Genomic DNA, 5,655 nt, shown 5'->3' with positions numbered 1-5,655 from the left:
TTAGTTTTCGCCCATCCTAAATATTCTCTCTGCTACGGCCATCAGCTGCCGCTTTTTATGTCTCTTTTCTTAATCTAATTCCTTAGCGGAGCCTGATTTAATGCAACTAGATTCCATCGTCAATTCCGGTGGTTAATCGCTATCAAACTTTCAATTATGCTATTGCTGGAGAGTTCTTCCTCTTCTTCTCATATCTGTCCGTACATTCCTCCCAACTTCAAGAGATTCGCTGTGTGAATTTACTGAAAGATAGGCGCATTATGTGGATCTGAATTCATGGCTTTTGTTCTTACTGCTTCCCAAATTTGAATATCTATATTCTATTGGTGGATCTAAAAGGAAATGTTCACGAACTAAACGAAGCGAGTTGATAGAAGAGGTGTTCCTGCGCAAATGGTCATTTTAAGCAGTAAAGTTCTTGTAGTCAAAGTCTTGTTTTGGAGTGGTTGCTGAAGGCTTGTAAATATTTATCATCATTACGAAGTGTTTTCATTTTGTTATTTGTCTAATCTACAGGCAACAAATTTACAACAAGTCAGGACACATTTCCAACAGTTTCCAACAATTCACGTCAAATTTCAAAACCCTTACTTTACATTTTCGTTATTTTGCAACAAATTTACGACGGTTCACAATCACTTATAAACACAACAATGAATATTCGAAAATTGCACCACTAACGATAGTATACTTTTGTGTTCCCAGGGAAACATGTTCATTTACTTGTTTTGGTGTATCTCTAGTCCCTCCACAAGTTCAGAAGTGTTCATTATGTTCATTATGTGACCAAATTGTTGATCTTAAATGTATATTTTTCTGCTGTACACATCTGTCTTTGTACAACCATATACACACATATCTAACAGCGATAGGTCTAGAGATCTCTATAGCCAAACAATGTTATTGTCACGACCAATCCACCAATTAGATATCTCGAAAACTGTTCAGAATAGAGCATACGTGTCCTTCAAACGTTTTACTTAAGAAGCACTGTTGAATCTTGTACCATGGGAATCAAGGGAGAGGATGTTTGGTGGCCAGTATTCTCTTTCTTCAACACAACTGCACACGTGTATTAACATGGTTCTTTATTTACATTAATAGGAAGCTACTTATATTTAAGAGAGTCCATGTGTTGTGGTACAAGCTCTTTAAATAACATCCCACGTTGGCCTCATTGCTGGTGATTTACAAGCCCCACTATAAACACTATTCTGGTCGCATAACACTTTCGTAGCCTGCGATGTGAACTGGAGACGCCAACTAGAATAGTGACTGAGCTAGTGACTGAGTAGTTACTGAGCTAGTGACTGTGATTGACCGACTGAGCTGGCGACAGACTGAGCCCTCTGGTCAGCGGCGGCAATCTAAATAGCTACGGTCGAGAGGGCGTTGGCGGTAAGTTGCTTGCGAGTCTGTCTTTGGCCTTTCTGCTGGCAGGCGCACTTCATCTAGCAGCTACTATCGATCTTCTTGCTATGTCTTTGCCTACCAGTGTGCAGGTGGCAAGCACAATTTCTGTCGCCTGTCGTAAAGCGACTTTTAGTCTTGAAACGTATTATATAATTCAGCACAGCAGTATATTTATTGCTTGGCCTATTTACAGATTGAACAACATAGTGAATTGGCTTGTGTCGCTACCTCCCGAAGTGTTGCCTCCTTTCCTTGTCCTTCGAATATTAGATGTGTTGTCTAATTTCTGTATAACTGCTGTTAGCCTTTTGCTCTCTCAGACTAAATGCTATAACCAAGCAGAAGGGTTCATAATTTTCAGTGAGCTGCTGAATTATAGTTTGCCAAGTCGTCACCTTTTATGACACTGTGTTAATTTGACATGTTATATCTACAGCAACTACACGAGCTCCCCTGTGGGTTGTTATGCAGAGCTCTTTTAAATCCCTGCCGTTACCGTGCTGCATCACTTACATACTAGTTGGAACCCCACAATTTCCCGTCATCTTTTCTCCTAAGACAAAAATTGTTGATACTAGTGCTCCACTAAATCTGATCCGGTAAACGGGCTAACAGCCTTCTTTAATGAGTTTGCCGACCCAGTTTATCGGTGTAGATGAATTGATTACCAGCACTTTAATCCGGATCGCTGGAGGCAGCAGACACAGGCTAACAAGATAGATGGATGTTTGATGATGATGACGTATGGCTAGTGGCGCACAACATGGGGATCATTAGTGTCTGCAACAGATTCAGATGGATTTGACGTTCATAGGGCAAAACCGTTCTCCGCTTACATGTTACATTACAGAACAGTTGACTTTCCGTTTTATAGCCGCTATAGGGTACCGTATGGTGACATTCATCGGCTTTCTTACAAGAAATGTTATTCACTGGGTGTGCGTTTTCTATAATCACGCAGTTGATCTGTTCTAGTCGTAAGCCATTTCATTGAAGTCTTTCTCCGACTTTCACTGATTTGGCCGAAAGCTGGCATATTTCCATTTATTTGTTCACTTTAGCATGAATGGCTCCAGTTCTGATATTCACCCCATTGCGCTATGTTCTCCAGATAGTCTTCTCATTTCCGCATAGAACTATTTGTTCTAGCGTTTACAAGAACTCTCACAAGTCTCTATTATCTATTCGACACAAATCCAGTACATTTAAGTATCTCATGGAATTCACGTTACGTCGTGCCGTTACGTCCTGTATAATAACATGTTAGTTCGATGTGACAAGTCATATCGACCTGAGAAGAAAACTATGGGAATTAATTCATCTGTACTGTCATACTTTACAAAAAAATTTACACTTTCATATCGTGATTTAATCATTTATATTTCCGTACGTCTTAAAACTTAGTAGTGTGAGTGCAAATTTTCACGAATATTTTCCGCAAAATATTGTCGTGTCCTGAGAGGGAGTGGAAGGACTGCGTTGGTGCGCGTCAGAGAACGTACTTGGCATGAGGTCTCGGTGGTGTGGGCCGCCAACTCATCACTGCTCCGTTGTAGAGAAGGCTGCAAGGTGAGCTAGAGTACGGAACTCGGATAGGATCTTAGGGAAGCTTTCATGTACGAACACTCGATGTATAGAACGATTATACTGGAAGTACCCCTGGCACTTGTGATTTAAATAAGATTCTGTATACAGTCTCCAATGATTGTCTATCTGGCTATGCAGTTGCCATCCCTAACTTCCCAAACCTAAGTCCTACTACAGCAGAAGCGAGCGCACCAGACTAAGTGTCAGCTGTGTCGATTCAGCTTAAGTCCCTACTTGTTGCTGTGCTCAATACTCTCCTGCGACTCTTGCAGCATCCCGACGCAGACTAACGTGGACCGGCGTCCTAAGTACCTCACTCCATCACTCTCCTTCGATCTAGCGGCTATCCGCTTTTATAGGGGGTAGTGCACCCGGCACCACTTGTTCTAGAAGGTTCTAGCACCCCGAACTTTGGGCAATGAGTAGGCTAGTCACGCGGCAGCATGTGATGCCTACGTGATGAACTAGCCATTCTCCACTGTTTGCTGTGTCCACGGGTTGCCACTAACTGTGCTTGAGCCTCGTGATACTGCATACTCCGCTCTTGTTAGTCGAGTACACATTACACATTACACATGAGATAGTCTGGTCATGTCCGACTCACTTGATCTGTAGCAATAATTTTCCAGCCTACAGCCTACATGATTTTAATTCTATCTTCTACTATTCGCGACAATATTATGTTCTTTCGTTTATTAGTCTAATGTTCTCCTGCCACGATATTCACAACATTTTTCCTGAAATAATGTGGCTAGTGCATAAAGGAAGAATTTCTTAAATACTGAATACGTCCTGTTGGAACAAACTGTTGCAATTAGCGGCCACAAAGCAAAGATAAGAGCTTGCTCAGTACTCCTACAAATGTCTCATACTTTCTGCGCGACTGTATGTGGCAAGTTAATCGAAAACTTACTTTTCCTTCTAAGGAACGGTGTAAGAGTTTTTAAATGATGTATGATCTTAGTATGTGTACATTTTCTCCTTCTTTTGTTGTTTTTTACTTACTCCACATAATACAATGCCTTATCAGTCATAAAAAAGCACTCCGTCATCAGGCCACAAGTGGCCCACCGGGACCATCCGACCGCCGTGTCAGCCTCAAGGGAGGATGCGGATAGGAGGGGCGTGTGGTCAGCACACCGCTCTCCCGGTCGTTACGATGGCTGTCTGTGACCGGAGCCGCTACTATTCGGTCGAGTAGCTCCTCAGTTGGCATCACGAGGCTGAGTGCACCCCGAAAAATGGCAACAGCGCATGGTGGCCCGGACGGTCACCCATCCAAGTGCCGGCCACGCCCGACAGCGCTTAACTTCGGTGATCTGACGGGAACCGATGTATCCACTGCGGCAAGGCCGTTGCCAGTCATAAAAAAGGGTTCTAAAGTTTTTTCAGTTGTGGGTATTGATCTCTCGGTCTTGTCTTTCACAACTTAGTTTAATATTGCGTACTTCCAGGAGCTTTTGGAAAGCAGTTGCAGTGTAAATTAGCAGATAGAATGTGTCTATTAAACTGACAAGTTGACATATGCGTATGTGCAATAATGAATAACGGCAGTCCTACACCCACGATGAAACTAATCCTTATCGACAGACAATCTCATTTTTTAACGCTAGTCTAGAGACTTTAATCCGTACTTATGCATCGATGACAACGCCTAACAGTTTAAAACATGCTTTGTTTCCTATGGTTACAAAGACAATTACCCGTTTCATCCCTGTAAGGCATCCACACAGTTCACAAACGTGATGTTGATTTTAAGCTAAAACTTACACTCTGCGGCTCGAAGAATTTTTGAGTGATAGACTTCATTATGTCATATTTCACATTGCCCAAGTGGTGTCCTCATATACTTTTCGCTGCAGAAAATTACGTGGCGTCGTAACTTCTGACTTGGGCGCATTCCCGTGAGATGCATTAACTTATTTTTCCTATCTCATCACTTTTCATCAATTCTGAAGTACTCTGTACACAACGGTGTGATGATTTTACTGTGAAATAAATTCCACCAGCTGTAATTCAACGTCAGCATCATCATCGTCATTATTATCATATTCACCATCTACATCGATACTCCGCAAACAACCGTACGGGTGCGTGGCGGAGAGCACCCTGTTACGAGTATTGTGTGAGTACTCGTCAATCAGTCCTTTCTTGAGGTCGGTGTTCATACATTTATATGGTAAGTAATTCTATGTCGCCCTAGTAAAATGCTGGTGACTATTAGATTGAACATCGTTAGCTTTAAAAAGTTATATGTCTGATATTTTCTGAAAATTGATTGTTCATTTTTGCCTTAACATGTGCATTCAGCAACGTTATCCACAGATTCAAACACTGGCGTCTGTTCTAAGACCTGACGGAGATAAATGTCTTGTCATTCTCACCAGACTGATAACTAAACTGCGAAAATGCAGCAAATAGATATGTACCTTACAACACTTATTCAAATGACACTATGTGTGTGACTAAATTTGAATTATGATATATCTTCCATGAAACTCGCTGCTCTGGCCACTAATTAACGTTGCATGAACAATGTGTACCGCAACATCACAAATAATGTCTCTTATTAGCGACACAGTTCACTCAATGAGTTTATCGATTTGTGTCCCTACCATGAACACCAAACTGCCAATGATAGGTGGCTTGTGATAC

At 41.8% G+C, this 5,655-nt stretch overlaps 1 pseudogene; it reads right to left on the bottom strand.

Annotated features, from left to right (window-relative positions):
• Positions 1-4,242: 4,242 nt before the first annotated feature.
• LOC124799424 lies at positions 4,243-4,360 on the bottom strand (annotated as a pseudogene).
• Between the last annotated feature and the right edge of the window lie 1,295 nt (positions 4,361-5,655).

The sequence above is a fragment of the Schistocerca piceifrons genome, chromosome 5, assembly GCF_021461385.2.
Source record: "Schistocerca piceifrons isolate TAMUIC-IGC-003096 chromosome 5, iqSchPice1.1, whole genome shotgun sequence".
Taxonomy (NCBI): Eukaryota; Metazoa; Arthropoda; class Insecta; order Orthoptera; family Acrididae; genus Schistocerca; species Schistocerca piceifrons.
Note: the sequence above shows the minus strand (reverse complement) of the source record. Positions and strands in the feature narration are given on the sequence as shown.